This window comes from Rhodnius prolixus, unplaced genomic scaffold (genome assembly GCF_049639745.1).
Source record: "Rhodnius prolixus isolate KJV_2025 unplaced genomic scaffold, Rpr scaffold_8, whole genome shotgun sequence".
In the NCBI taxonomy this organism is placed as follows: domain Eukaryota; kingdom Metazoa; phylum Arthropoda; class Insecta; order Hemiptera; family Reduviidae; genus Rhodnius; species Rhodnius prolixus.
The window spans coordinates 15,336,924-15,352,649 of NW_027411593.1; the positions used below are offsets into that span (position 1 = coordinate 15,336,924).

The 15,726-nt window shown below is 31.3% G+C and overlaps 1 protein-coding gene across 5 annotated transcripts in view; it reads right to left on the bottom strand.

Moving 5' to 3' along the window:
* SK (small conductance calcium-activated potassium channel) overlaps positions 1-15,726 on the bottom strand; it is a 636,287-nt gene that overhangs the window by 541,514 nt on the left and 79,047 nt on the right. For 2 of the 5 annotated variants that reach the window (XM_074123006.1, XM_074123002.1), the window contains exons 1-2: positions 8,595-8,784; positions 7,309-7,389 (exon numbers count right to left, since the gene is read on the bottom strand). The exons of 2 other annotated variants lie outside the window; for them this stretch is intronic. The gene's annotated coding sequence lies outside the window, so the exon portion shown is untranslated. Of the gene's footprint in view, positions 1-7,308; positions 7,390-8,594; positions 8,786-15,726 lie in introns of those variants that run through there. One more of the 5 variants, XM_074123007.1, reaches the window with a different exon arrangement.

Below are 15,726 nucleotides of genomic sequence, written 5' to 3' on the forward strand. Positions count from 1 at the left end.
TTTGGGTCATGAAATTCTCTAAAATTACGACCTCTATGCTGATCCCTCTATAAGCAACAGATAAGTATGAAATTTTGTACTCTTATACACTACGTTTTTCTCAGTTACACGCTATAGTTATTGTGTGTACAGATCCATAAATTACAAAGATATTGAAGGTTGAATTTTTTTTGGGTCATGAAATTCTCTAAAATTACGACCTCTATGCTGATCCCTCTATAAGCAACAGATAAGTATGAAATTTTGTACTCTTATACACTACGTTTTTCTCAGTTACACGCTATAGTTATTGTGTGTACAGATCCATAAATTACAAAGATATTGAAGGTTGAATTTTTTTTGGGTCATGAAATTCTCTAAAATTACGACCTCTATGGTGATCCCTCTATAAGCAACAGATAAGTATGAAATTTTGTACTTTTATACACTACGTTTTTCTCAGTTACACGCTATAGTTATTGTGTGTACAGATCCATAAATTACAATGATATTGAAGGTTGAATTTTTTTTGGGTTATGAAATTCTCTAAAATTACGACCTCTATGCTGTTCCCTCTATAAGCAACAGACAAGTATGAAATTTTGTACTCTTATACACTACGTTTTTCTCAGATACACGCTATACTTTTTCTGTGTACAGATCCATAAATTGCGAAGATATTGAAGGTTGAATTTTTTTGGTCTTAATTGCTCTGTAGTGGCACCCCTTACATCTACTCCTGTATACAAGATATTAGGATGAAATTTATACATTATATTTCTCTACTTTGTTATAAGCTGTAGTTTTTATAGGTTCAGTTCCCTGAATAGAATGGAAAAATAAAAAATTTTAGTCTTGTTTGACTAGAAGTATTGGTTTATCTACTACAGTGTATTTATAATTATGCCAGAGGTGGAATTTATACACATGACACTTGGCAATGGGACTCGTTGTGTCTCTGTCTTTCTCGGGGGCCCACAAAAACATTAAGCCGTCACTGCCATTTAGTTAACTTGTTCTTTTGTTCAGATGAGCTCGGATCGTATATGTCTGGTAAGAATGCATCTTCGAATATATGACTCTACGCTGAAGAGAAAAGTTTTCAGTGAAAGAAAAAAATAACATCAGCGCTAAATATACACGGAAACCGCAGGTCTGATATACTGACAATGATTCACAAAAGGTGTGCCGTTATATCACGAACATATTTGCGTTACAAAGAAGTCTGGGCGTAACTTGAATGATGACTTGATTTTACATTCACAATGTAAACTTATCAGCAACTATGTGCTGCGTCTTGCCTCAAGAACACCAATAGAACATCTCAAACTTGGTACATCTTAGTCAGTGACGTCAGACACAGCATCTTTGCAGGCTTCCACTTCCTTTTCTTTATTTATATAACACTTCAGGTAAAAAAAGAAATGTACAGTTCAAACATGGTTGAGATGTACTCATGCCATTTCATATTTACCAATCTAAGTTAACAGAACCACGAATAAATAAAATAAATTCTTGCCCAGGTAAATTTAAACTTAAACAAAAAAAACCACTCACCAAAATGAAAAAACTTTTTTTTAAAATCTCAAATAATAAGAAATAATTGTAAGAAAATAAATATAATTAAACATGTGTAAAGCATTCGAGTTTCGCTGGTGACAATTCCCATTATTGACATTATTTGTGACACATTTTTTTCTGTTTTCTAAAAAACATTGAATCAACAAAAACATTGAATTTTCACTCATAATATATGCGAAATAGCTGTGGGGCACTATATTCAAATATTGTCGCAGCAATGATTTGAATTTTAAATAAATCGCTCGGTAGTTTTGAGTTGTGCTGTCATTTTGGATATTAATTTACAAACGTTGTATTTTAATTGTGTTGTTTAAATATACGATTTAAGCTGTTTACATCAAGTTTATTTATTTATAAAGTGGATTTCATTGTATAATCGTACATAGATGTAAAACAGTTTCCTTTCCCGGAACCAATCATAAATAACTTTCCTCAAAAATAAAAATTCGAGACAAATTATAATCTGCTACCTGAGTAATTATTCACCCAATTTTAAGTAATGATTTTTGAGAAAATCATTGAAAACTGAAAGAACTCCACAAGAAGAGATAATTATTTTCTTGTAACTGCAAATTTCAGCAATTAATTTAAAAATCATTAATGTAATGCAAGATAGTGATAAAACCAGTATGTTTCATCAAAAATGCAGAGAGGGCAGCTTGATCGCTCCACTAAATTAGAAATTATCTGTGAATTTCGCTAGGGAAATGTTTTATTATTTATTTATTAACTGCTTAATAGATGGGGATTTAATTTGAAAGCTTGCATGATACATAAATTCAGAAAACGAAACAAAACAAAACTAAAAATGTATAAATATATTAGTTACCAATTTGAAACCTGAACAAATGTAATCTGTCAGGTAGGACAGTTGTATAAGGGTTGATCGTCATAAACTGCACGTAAAAGCGTAGCGTTTAAAAACACCCAACTTTGACAATTTTTTTCTCTTTTTCTATAAAAGATAAAATTCCAAAATTTTCTTTATAATATAGGGTAAATCCTCCTTTATAACATAAAATTAACTCAAGAACAGAAAAACTAATTTTTTTTTTTTTATCTTTTATTGAAATTTGGGACTGCAACGGTTGTTGCAACAAGCAAATGATGTAATAAAGGGTCTTGAATGAAGATTAGAGAAGGCACCCAGTGGCGACACTCCATTAACGTGAACAGATCACTATACTATTATGAGGAGAGTAGGTCGCGGGGACATCTTCTTTTCAATCTCCTTAGAGGATTGCCTGGTAATGTGGAAGAAGATAAGTGTTCAATTAAAGGATTAGGATGAGCTACTGTAAAGGAATGAAATTTTAAGAAACGAGTTTTAGTAAGGTCGTTAATGATGAAAGGGATTTTGAGGTTAGAAATATAGAATGAAGAGTTAAGTAGTTTTCGTAGTATTATTGATTGTAAAGTCTGGATGCGTAAAGAATTGGAACGTTTAGTCGATCCCCCATACTTCAATGCCGTATGAAGGTGAAGTCTGGCGAGACGTTTGTAGCGTTGGTTAGTTTCTTGACTTTTCAGTCTAGTATGGGGATTCCATGTCAACCGTTTGTCTAGGTGCAGTCCAAGGTAGCGTACTTTGGCCACAGTTGGTATAGGAATTTGGTTCAAGATGATGGGAGGTATGATTTTTCGTCTTTTAGTAAATACTATATATTTTGATTTCGTAACGTTAGTTTTGATTCGCCATTTGGTAAGCCAGTCATGTGAGTGGTTGATGTATGTTTGAAGAGTTCGTGTAGCGATAAGAGGATCGGAATGAGGAGATAAGATAGCAGTATCGTCAGCAAAGGTGGAGAGGATAGTATTTGGGTGTTGAGGTATGTCTTCTGTATTCAAGGAGTAAAGAAAAAAACTAATTTAAAACAAAAAATATAATTTATATCTTTTACCTCACAAAACTTCATACTTCATTTTTTAAATAGAAAAGCAAAACTAAGAAAAGAAAAAAATAATGAACTCTGCATTTTGATCAAATTGTAACATAGGACATAGGATTTCAAAGACTAATTTGTATAGAGCACCATGCCCTATTTCAAGAATATCGAAACGTTTAATTCAGTGAATATTTAATCTCAAAAATATGCACAAATTACAACAGAAAATGCAGTTAAAAAATTATTTTTATAGACTACTTTGTCAGAAAACTGTGACGCTTTTCTACTTAGTATTAAATTGTATTCATTTATGAATATAGAGGATTGTAATTATAGACGATTGCCAATTGTTTGAAATACAACCTAGTCTTTGGTGAAAGTAGGATACGGTAAATTCTGTACATTGTTGAAATCTAGGAGTTTACCCGTATGGGTTTGTTATACCAAGCAGCTGTACTACATAGCAAGTTCTATGGTTCTAGCTTGTGGGTTTGGGGTAAGTGGGTGTCATTGTTGGTGATAACCCAATTGTTTGTTATATCCTAGACAGGCTAAGGTTGCTAAAATAGGGTCCACTCCTCTAGTGATTGAACTCTGAGGCTAAGGTCGCTAAAATAACGTCCAGTCCTCTAGAGATTAGGCCCTAAGGCTATTCAGGGCCACAGGACAAAAATGTGTCCATTGTTTTCCTTTTTACGGTTTCTAATTAAGCAGGTTATCGATTATTTAGTTTTCTTCGGAAGCACACATTCTTAGTACCACTAAATTTTAATTCAGTGAATTTTATTTCTTTTTATCTACTACTTTTGAGAATGAAATATGTTTCTAGAATTTGGGTTAGTAAAAGGTTGCTCAGCCGGTTAAGTAAATTTTCGTAAAGACTTTTTTTTTTATAATTTTCATAAAAATTTACATGAAGATATGTTTTATTTTTAATTCTTTTCATGAAGAGAAGTTCTAGGGCAAAAGGGACGTCTCGGTTATCTCAAACCTTCGTTTTCATTGTAGAGAACTTATGTTACAATTAACTATTCAAGTTAAGTTCGAAAAAATTTGTTTAAGAAAATAATAACGATGTTGTGGGCGCCAGAAGAAGCATGAGTCAGCTTTGGAAAGAGATAAGAGAAAATGATTAGGGGCGCTAATGACCCTAGAAGTGGAGCGCCCGAAAAAAAAGAGAATTCTTTGCATGCAAGAGCATTCACATTTGAAAAAAAAAACCCCTTAATGAAGTAGCTTGCGAAAAAAAAATTTACTTTTTGTTCATCCAAAAAGTATGGAAAATGACAGACTAAAAAATGGTGGAAAAAATAAAATGAATTTCCATCACATCCCATGGTGGAAATGGATTAGAGTGGAGAACATAACTTGTTCTTTTATTTCGCTTTAATTTTTTACTGGCTAATAAAACTAGTAACTTTAAGTAAGGAGTGCTTGGCTAGTGACAGTAAATAACAATTTTAGTTCACAAGAAATACTATTTTAAGAAGCAGGGAATATTAAGATGAGGGCAAGTAATAACTACTATAAGAGTAAATTCAGTTTGTATTTGTTTTCTTGAAAAGATTTTTTTAATTTACAGAGATAGCAGGAATCGAAGTCAAGGTTTCAAAGCTGGGTGAAAAATTCTCGAGTGAATACAGTGGTAACAATAAATTTTGGTTTTTGTTTTGATGGTACATGTAATGGAGTAATGGTTTTAAATCAATAGTCTACTTGATCTGTCTAATTCATTATATGCCTCTTTACAACATCAATATTGATATAACTACCTGTTATTATTTAAAACAATGCTTTATTTATTTTTATTTTTTGAACAGGCTACAATTTAACCTAAATAATTACGAGACTAGATCATTTTCCGTGGCAAGATAGTTTAAAAGAGAACAAATCTCATTGGTAATGGATGTAGACAAAGTTACCATAGTGACCATTTCACCATTATCCAATCTATTTTCTCATTATTAACCATTATAACTCTCTCTACTTCTATCTTCGTTAATGACATCACTAACAAACTGTTTGCCATTATTAATGACCGTCAGTAAGCATGCTCGTTTTAAAGGCAGTAGCATTGATAAGTATTTCAAATAATGTTGATAATTGATCAATCTACAAAATCTGGCACTTATTGCGATTATTTGCTAAAATCTATTTTAACTTCTCTCAATCGTAATTGGAGTATGTATTACGGTCATGTTGGATTTACTAGGTATATATTTTCCTCGGGATGTTGGATAATACGGAAAATGTCAGTTTTAAGGTGTTACCCTGAGCAGGAACAAATGGTTTTTAGAAAATAATCGGTCAGTGCCTATGAACATAGTATTTCAAAAATGAAAATTTACAAGATGCACAAAATTACTGTTATACAGATGATAACAATACTGCACTAAGAAGTAACTAATTTCAGTTAAAACTATTAAATAATATGTGTGATTGGACAAGTTGTCCTTTTTTATGAAGAGGTCAGTTTGAAGATTATGCTACTGGTCACTTTTCGGTCCTTTTCTAAAGCTAAAGCTTGCCTATAAATTAATCAATTCTACGTATTTATTTGTTCTCATGCCGACACTAGACAGGATTTCGAAACACCCAATGGCTTTGTTGCCTCTTGGTTACGCTAAAGGAGAAAAAGAAGTCTATTTTGTGAAAAGCACTTTTGAAGAAAACTCTGATGTTTAGTCTTCATTATAAAATGCCATACCAGCCTACTATACGATCAAAACACACAATTTGAAAAGATATTTGACTAAAATTGCCAGTTTAAATAAAAGTCCTCAAACAAATATATCACTTCAATGATTAATTTTTACTATTTATTTAAAGCATTTCCTGAAGAGCTCCCTAAGACTTTCTTTAAACTAAGTGAATACATTACGTTCACGAAGATCTATAGCTTGCATTTTAATCATTAATTAGTTTCCAGTGAATACAACTTGGAGGAAGTGAAGTTAGAATCTTGAAAATCAGAAGAAAGTCATTCACACTAGATTTTTTATTTATATATTTCTGTAACATTGGACTTGTCAAGAAGTCTGTAATAAATGATCTGGCGTTGTCATCATCATTTTGCAGTTATGTTTCTGCTACAAAATAAATAAAGACATCTTAGGCCAATGGAACTATGAATATTTCATTAAAAATGCTTTCATTTTTGAAGATAACAACCATAATTTAAATTTGTTTATCATCTTATACTTCTATTTATACAAATAGCGCCTAAGCAAAAATATGAATATGTTACTAATGAGGAAGTCAAGTGTCGCCTTTTGTTTACTAAAAGCAGGAGTAGAATAAAGGGAAGAGAATAAATATGTATGAGCGAAAACAGAAGTCTCCTTTCCACAACTGAACACATAAAAGAGTCAAGTGCATTCTAAGTGAAGTATTTTGTAAACAGATCTAATGATTTTTCTCCCACTGCCTGGTGAAGAATTTTCTACACATCTAACCGACGATGGGGTGCTTGAACTTCAAAGATTTAGAGAAAGAACTGTTGTTTTAGGATAATTGCTATTTAAAAAGAATCTTACATCAAGAACGTAACTTAAAATACGTATAACGTTGAGACATAATTCCTCCTCTTTAAAAGATACCCTAATTCAATTTAATCTGGATTTAACGCTTTGTCCAAGAAGGACACAATGTTGAACAATTTAAAGGTATGTTGCACAAAATGCACTTTTTTGGTGCAATTGTTAGCGTGTATAAGACACTTTTACCAATTTATCAACACTCAGTGAATGCAATAATTGTATAATTAATAGCTTTACATATTTCTTTAATTTTGGGAAGTATTAAAGAAATGATCACCCTGATTATGTTAACATCAAAATAATTTCAAGTGTAACTGTTATACCTTTACTGTGGAAGAAGGTGTTTTCAGCCTTCAGTGAGCTGCAAGCAAGACTGCAGCACTACACTTTCATCGTTCACATACCTGAGTAAATGATATTGTTGAATATTAATATTATGATTCTAAAGAAAAATTAAAGCATTTTTTTTTAAATGAATGATTGCGATTTAGAATTAAAACAAAGAAATATCATATTGTAAGCACAATAAAAAGCTGCATGTTTATAGGATTAATTAATTTTCTATCTGATTTCTGTTATGGGTCACTCAAATCCAGTGATCAAATTTTGTGCAATGTAATCCATTTATCTAAATACAGTTTTCAAGCTGATAATCCCTTTAATTGAATTTCACAATGTATTAATGACCTTATCTTGTTGTAATAATTATTAAAATGTTTTAGGTTCTTACACTAATTTAAACATCATCTTTACAGGCTACTGCATAGGCTGGAAATAGCAACAGAGGGCCTTGAGCTAATGATTAAAACGAAACTATTTACTTATCAAAAAAGAAGTGAATAAAAATTGAATTGCTGGCCCAAACTACAAAATTGTTCTTGTTAGAAATACCATCGTGCATGTTTTTTGAGTTCTGTATTACACAGCCAACTCTATTCTACTGATGAGTTTTTGGACAGATACAAGAGATGGACGTGAACATAGGGTAAGTATATTTAAGTTAAGAGCAAAAGTTTATTATACAATTAAATAAATATAAATTAAAAAATATTTCTATGTTAAAGAGAAGAAGGTGAGGATGAAACTAGTACAGATCTGTGGTAATCAAAGATTTTAAGGCAGTAACTCTAAACATTTTGATTTCTAATAATGTGGTAATATCAGATAGTGGATTAATTCTGTTAAGTAGAGATTACAGCCACGGCAGTTCTCACTTTTGGTTCGCCTTATTTATTTCATTAAGTATTTGCAAAAGATATTCTGGTTTACAGAATAGTCAATCAAAAGCTCAGTACATTAACGCCAATTGTAAGAGGTGAATTCTCTAAATATTCAAAATAAATTCTTTTATTTTGTTTAAAGCAATAGTTATATGTATCTATATTTAAACTATCAAGTTCGGCATCCTGTGTAGAACATATCCAAATGTTATTTATGTAGGAATAAAGTTTCCAATTTTCTTGTCAGGAAGAGATGTTATTGCTTTAGATAAGTAACATATTTGTGTGATCAATGTTTTGGGAGGTGTGACTCATCTTTACATTGCTGTTGGCTTTTCTTGCTGGTAAAGTTCCCAACGACAACCTATTACCAAACTACTATTTATTACCTTCTTTAAGTGAAATTCTTGTACTTTTAGAAGTTACCCCATTAACTTGGTAAAGTTGGAAATACTTGACCAGCGAAGTATAAGTCTGAGCTTCTGCTGATTTTGTTCTTTTAGCCGAAGAAGAATTAAATCAAATTTTCAAGAGTTTTACCAGTAGGAATATTTTATCAGCTGTTTACTAAAATAATTATAACCTTTTTTTTATTTGAGTGAAATTCAAGGATGATGTAAAATTATACATATGTAGATACAATTGCAAGCGTTCAATTTTAAATAAAACTGCATTAAAATTAATAAAACTGAGATAAAATATTTATTATAATTAAGATTTGCCCCTCAATGTGATGTTTACAAAATGAACATTAAAAAGTATTAAGTTTACTGTTAAAAGCAATCTTTTAGTATTTTCTTGTCGTTTATAGAAGAATTGAAGCAGAGAACTCTCCGATAATTGGATAAAACTGTTAAGAGCCTTATTTAATTAAATTTTCCTCCTAAAAATTTGTCAAAACATTTCCCTTTATCGTTATAAAAAAATAAATATGAAAAGAGATCTGGGGAAAAAGAAGATTACATTTTCATTTCGATTATTTTGTTTTTGCATTGGAAAAGTGATAATCATAGCTGATGTAATGTATTAAATTCTAATGCAGTAAATTTCCAATTTTAAGCGTAGTAATGTAAAACCAGCTATCTTTTCTAACATTCAGTCATTTCAAAACAACAGTTAGGCGCTCTGCAATCTCTGTTTGTAATGAATGTAAAGAAAGAAAGAAAGAAGTAATTTGCTTTCTGTCTTTGCTATTTACAGTGTAAAATTGTAAGGCATCCACATAGTTCACAAAGAGTTTCTAACTCACCTGATGTCCAAGAAATAAAACTATGTTCCACAAATGATCAAAAGATCACATTATCTTTGTTTTGAAAATGTACTGAGGAGGTGAGATGTAAGGGGATTAAGAGGAGGAGAAGACGAAGAAGAAGAAGAAAGACGATTATTGTCCTGGGAATGTATCTCCAGGATGGCACCATTAATCAAAGCAAAAAGAAATCACAACTGTACAGTGCGTTATAAAGAAAAAAAACTTAAAATATAATAAGGAAAAAAGCGCTGACAAGACTAACAAATTAGATCTAACATAAATTAATTCCTTAATATGATCAATTTCTTTCACCTTTTTTTTGGAATAAAACAGCAGAATACAGTAAATCTTTCATTTATTAGGTTCTAAACATCAAAAAATTATTAAATAAATTTATAATATATGTATATTATTTTTTAATGGAATACTTACGTCTTATATTTCATATCTTGTTTTGTTGGCTAAGAGTTACGAGCAAACTTAATACGTACATAAAATGTGACTTGCAGAGCAGATTTATGAGCAATCACAGTTAGCATCGAGTAAACTGAAGTAATAAGAGAGTTTCCGGAATGAGAGGAACTTTTCCATTTTCTAACCAGGTTATAACTTATTTTAGACGGAAACTCAAGTGATAAAACTAAGTTATATATCTTTTCTTATGAAACACACTATTCATCACTAACATGGCTTCCTAATAGCTGTGGACAGCACTTTTTATCTTGTAGTACGTATACTGAAAAGCATGAAAATCTTCATATTATATTAGAGGAGCGCTCCAAGAAATGTAATCATGTTACAACATGCATTAGGGGCTTTCTACCATCAAATTTTTCTTTTTTTTGCATGAGGTTTATAGTGGTTTGATAAAATAAAATGCCTAACATATGACAAATTCAAGTTAATTTAAAATAAAGTAACGTTTTATAAAAAAAGCTTCCTCTAATCCTTTCATATTGCTCGAGATCTCCGCAGCCATTCAGTGCCCTCACTAGGCTTTTTTACCCCCCAAAAAATAAAACAAATCCCCCTTCTATCCAACTAATAAACGTTTAGATCACTATTTCTGTGTTGTTTCAGGTTTTTGGGTTAAAAAAAAACAGGCCAGAACATCTAAAATAGAAATTTACTTCTTTGTATCTTCATCAAAATAATAAACAAAAGATTGTGAACTAAAAACACGAATCGATAGTGTTTAACACGATACGAGTTAGTAGTGTTTTGGTTTAGTGTGAATGCCCTTTTAATACAATGCTCGCAACGAATGCTTTTTCCGTTTGCTCCTTGTTTTGTTTCAGGTTGCTCTCCGTCAGTGAACTTCTTACCTGGTTAGCGGGCTTCAACTTCAGTAACTACCGAATTTTTTATTGTTTCATTGACAGTAGATTGTTTAGAAAGACACGGTGACCCCAGTGAACCAAACTATCACTTCTAAAGTGCAGGGGTTCTAATCTAGCAGTATTAGGGTTTACTACTGCGTTTTCGACAATTTTCTTACAAGTTATAAGCGTAGACACGCCTTTTTTTTACACCGTAATTATATTCTTGTACTTATTTGTCATGAAATACAAATACTGGTGTCTCAGACATGAGCAGTACAAATTTGTATCTTTTTATAATAAATTCATTAAATCATCAGTAGTTTTTAATAAAATCAATTCAAAATTCGTACACCTGATTCGTCACAAATTTTTAAATATAAACTTTATGAAAATATACTTCGGAAGGTTTTGCACAACTGACTGTCAAAGAGAAAAAAATGTCAAAGTTGAGCGTTTTACAACGTTAGAGGAGAAGGTGGTAATATGGGATGGGGTTGGAATTTGGGACACCCCTGTTTTTGTGAGACCAGTAGTGGCTATCTGTTACTTTTTGGTGCCTTACTACTCTTTGTGGTAGGCTTTGTCTGCTGCAGAAGGCCTTGCGCCAATCGAGTGGCAGCTATGTCCAAGAGAGGACCGTGTTGATTTTGTCAATGCTAAAGAGTTTTCTTAAGGGTGATTTTCCTCTGCTTTTGGTTAACACCGAGGAAAGTTAGAATAATTTCCCTTAGACATTAAACATGTAGAAAGTAGAGAGTTTTTAATTGCCAGTATTATGGATTTCAAATATGAATGTATATTGGAAAAAAAATGAGGTTATATTGTACGAGGCGTATGGTGGTATTGTGGGACAGCGTTGTCCCATATAACAACCTCGTTAATCGTCTGCCGAACAAGTGTGAAAAGTGGCACTGAGGACGAAACTAGTGTCTCATAAATTTTTTTTTTTTACAGGGTACTGTAAAGGGCCTAAAAAGATCATTTCAAAGATTTCTTGACATTTCTCTCAGAAAACTGATTACACCCTAATTTTTGTCCTTAATGTACGATAATTGTGTAAAATATAGTTTTGTGGCATATTTTAAGGCTTATTTTTACGATTCATGGAGAAACGAGAACATTAAATATAATTATTATGTGTGTCCCATATTACGACCACACTTTTTGAAAACCCAATATGGCACCAAGACAGACTTGTTCAATGTAACTTCAGACTCTTTGCTGTGATCCACTCAGGACTTCAAATTTTCAAAGACAAATAATGTTATGTCTATGATTTTACTTCAGAGTAGATTTTGAATTCTGTAGTGTTCAAAATATGCAAGGTAAAAAAAGACTGTCCCATATCACCACCTTCTCCTCTACGCTTTTTCGTGTAGTTTTTGACGATCAACCTTTATATTGTACAACTGTCCTAACGGACAGTTTTAATGACAAATATTAAAAAATCTTTTGATAAATAAATTATGCATCGCAGTTATTATAGTTTTAAAACTGTATAGTTTTATTTACTCATTTAATTTTTTGGTTAAAAATTTAGTAATAACAGCGTTTATGATATTAAGTTGCTATTGCAAAATATTATGTTGGTGATATTAAACCAAACAAGATTTCATAAGGAATGTGAGCATGAGATTTAATGCGAGCATCATTTCAACATAGAGTGTAATATTTTCTAAATAGGATATATCCTGGAACAGCTTGGTGACTTCATATTAAGAAAGTGGATATAGACATGCGAACTTTATGAGTTTATTGAAGTAGAACGTAGTATATTGTGATGGTAGGAATATACTACGTACTAAGTGGGTGTCATATTAGCTGGTTCTACTTTCTGCAGCTGCTGTGAACAGAACTTAGTGATGCTATTATCAAGTTGAGACAATGTGTCTCAGTTAAAGTGCTAAATTAAGAAAGTGCTTTTTGCAATAAGAAATATATGTTCTTTAATAAATATTTAGAGAAAAAAAGAAAGAATATCTCAGCTTCTCAGACGAAATATCTCCATTAATTAGGACATTTAACGAGCAAATATTCTCTCCTTAATGAGCTTTCATTTCAGTAATCCTCTTCTTTTTTTCTGCGCAAATTTAGACTTTACAGAATATTTTTAATCTTTTCTCAAACAATAGGCGCTATTTTCGGCATACTTTGACAAGTCGAGCGTTAAAAATTCATTGATTAAAAATCTTAAAAGTTACATCTCTTCTTTTATTTTTATGAAATAAAAAAAAATGGAAATGAATTTTCCCAAAAATGATATAATTATAATAAAATTGTTGCGTAGTAATTGGTAAATGAGTAATTGTAAAAAACGATTTTACATTTCACACTCGTAACACTTCCAATTAACCTGTAAATGAAAAATATTCTTTAAATATCAAAATACCGAACTTTTGGAAATAAATATCGAATATTTTCGTAACCTAATTTAGTAACCCATCTGTGGTGATGTCAAGGACAAAAAGTAAAAACTAATTTTTATAGTTACTTTCCTCGTCTGGGAAGTTCGATGTCTAGTCTAAGTTTGTTAGTCTTGTGCGGTAGCTGAGTAGCCCAGCACAGTGCGAGGCCGTTAATTCAGACCCAGTAGGGAGATTAGATTAGATTCTACGGCACTCGACCTACTAAGAAATTTAAAGGTTTTGGGATCTAGAAGTAGTTTCTTAAGAATAGAGCGCGACTACCTTACTAGAAGTAGCGTAGTTTATTACACCTGAGTGAATCTTCAGTATTGTAGCAGTTACCTTTTCCCAACGAACTCTGAATATCTGACTTATCTGTAATCTAATCCAAAAACACAAGTATTGAGAACATGTGAGATATTTCAATACAACCTTTTAGCAGAATAGTAAAATAAAATTTTACAATTGCCTGACAATACTACTTAGAAACATTTCATAATGACAAATTTTGGTTATCATTAAAAACTATGATCTTTGTTATTCAGGATGTATGCGGAAGAGTGGTCGAAACTTCGGGAAGTAATTCAGCAGCTCAAATGCAACAAAAAATATTCTCTTCACTTTGACCCGATTCTCAGTAGTGTCCAAGATATTTGCATTTTTAACTTTTCCGACGATATTCGCGTTTTTCATCATAAAAACGGCCGTAACTTTTCTATCCTTTATCCTACAACAAATCTGCTTATTCCAAACGAAAGAGTATTACAATTGGTTGAAACCTTATTTAAAAGACTTTTCTTAAACACAAATCTTGGTCTAGAGGCCAGGTGAAGAATAAACACCACCTTATGCTTTATAACTTTCTTTTAATGATGAATAATTTAAAGATCATCTACAATAGAAATATGGCGATAAATCACATTATTCCATAAAAAGTAAAACACAAAATAAAGGAAGTTTATTCGAGTAGTGGATTTCAAGATAAAAATCAGCAATAAAAAGTAAAAATCAGTCAGTTTTATCAAAATATGGCCCAAAGTATTTTATACTTGACTCAACGTGGGGCTCACTTTAAAAACAATAATAGACAAGCAAAAAACTTTCAACAATTTCCCTACTTTACTTAAAATAAATAAAATTACAGAGTAACCTCTAGGTAACTTTATTTGCCTGCAATGTTAACAGATAAAGTTAGCCTGCAGGATTTAATAGATATTATTATTGCGTGTCGTAGTATTACAAAGTCGGCGACTACTGTAGGTCCATCAATTAGACCAAGCTGGTAGGCTAGAAGTATAGTAGTTGCTCAAGGTAAGTGAGTAATGGTATGTCCATACTGAACACGTGAAGTAAGAATTAATATGGTGCTACTATAAAGAACGTAATGGTGAAGTAAATTTTGTATTCTCGAGAAAATTGTATAACAATTACGTAGAAAAATCAAGTTACACTTAAATTGTTTGATTTTTTTTTTTTGTTGGTAATTCTTTGTTTTAACGATTTCTCACCGAGTCGAAAAGTATTTTTTCTGCAACCATGTAGGGAAGTTCTCATTACTCAATTAAAATCAGCTGTGTAATGCCCAACTTCCCACACTAGTGGGGGGAAATTCCCATTAGTGTCACTTTCCGCACAAGTGAGTGGAGAAACTTTATTGTGCTTCCTTGATATAAGAAGTTTTGTTATTAACATAAATATTTTCTGTAAAACTCTAATAAGCATATTTAAATAATTAAAAAACGAATATTAAAAAATAAAATAAAAATTGAAAGGAATATAGAAATAAAAATAATACTTTAATAAATAATTAGATATTTTTAATTATAACAGTTAAAAAGGTTATAGTGTTACCTTATAGAAATTTAAAATGGATTCTAGTGATTCCTGTTTAGAAAACACTCCTCCATCAATAAAAGAAACAGCAGAAAATGTAATAAGTAATGTAAATACGTAAGTAATGTAAATAATTGTAATATAACAATAAATGTTTATAATAAATAAATTACTTTTTGTAGACTGTAAAAATGAAATTTTTAATTTTATTAGTTAATAAATGGTTGCAGAAAAAATATAATATTTAACTCTAGTGTAAAGTATTTTCCTCACACTCGGCAATTTGCACTTGCACTCGCATCGCTTCGCTCGCTAGTGCGTGCAAACCCTGCCTCGCGTGAGGAAAAGTACTACTTTCCACACTTGTTAAATAAATAACTATTAACTTTGAAAATGAACGATATTTTCACCTAGAACCTATTAAAAATGAAAATTACACACTTGAAGAAAACCGATTGACCATAAATGCCATTTTATTGGTTAGATTTTTATTTTTTATTTATTTTTCTGAGTGGTTTTTAGAAAAAGAGTATAAAAAAGAGATTTTTGGGACTGGTGTGAAACAGAACATTTCAAGAAACTAAACATTGCTGGAATATGAAACCTTAAATTTCGATTGGGTTCCACCAAAAAGACGTCTAGTAAATTAGCGATTCTACCACTTTACAGGATAGATATTTTACTCTTTTTTTCGAAAATGCTAAAGTTT